Below are 773 nucleotides of genomic sequence, written 5' to 3'. Positions count from 1 at the left end.
GGGCCTCGCTCCCCGCCAGCCCTTCCTTGGAAAGGGGCAGGGCTTTGGCAGCGGCACAGCCCCAGTACAGGGCTCGGTCCTGAGCTGACCCCTGCGCCCCAGGGCATCTGATGGGGGGGAAGACTACAGCCCTACAGCCCCCAGCCTGGCCCAGCCCTAAGGCAGGGATTCCTAAGGTGATACACCCACAGCAGCTTGTGTTTTTATGTGGGGTGGATGCAATGGAGGGCCTGAGGAGGAGGGGTGCTCATCCCCGGATGGTGGATACCACCCAGCAGCCCCCGGCACAATGGTCCTGTGGGGCCGTGCCAGGCACAGCTCCAGCCAGGGGCTCATCTGGCAGCACTGTGACAGCAGGGACATTGGCAGGAGCCGGCCGCCGGCTGCGGGGGGGGGGGGGTACAGCGGGGCCGTCTCACGAAAGGGATTTTTTTTACACTTTATTAGACAATTCAGGTGCCGGCAGCGTAAGCCTGGAGCGAGCACTGCTACTCGCGCCTCTGCTCCCATCTCGCAGCCCTGCGCCCGCTCTCCATGGGACTCATCCCTCCCCCTGGCCACACAGCATCCTGCTGACCTGGGCTGGTGGCAAAGCGAGCAGGGCCAGCACAGACTGCTGGGGGCTAGGGTACCAGGCCTGCGGACTGCTTCACGTGGGCCACCCTGCTCCCACACACGGGCGGGTGCCTGGGGACAGCGCAACCACAGGCTGGCTCTGCTCGGAGCCAGCTCAGCCTGGCAGTGGTGGGGAACTCGAGCACCATGCCTGCAAA

Source organism: Pygoscelis adeliae, unplaced genomic scaffold (genome assembly GCF_000699105.1).
Source record: "Pygoscelis adeliae isolate BGI_AS28 unplaced genomic scaffold, ASM69910v1 Scaffold42, whole genome shotgun sequence".
NCBI lineage: Eukaryota > Metazoa > Chordata > Aves > Sphenisciformes > Spheniscidae > Pygoscelis > Pygoscelis adeliae.
Note: the sequence above shows the minus strand (reverse complement) of the source record.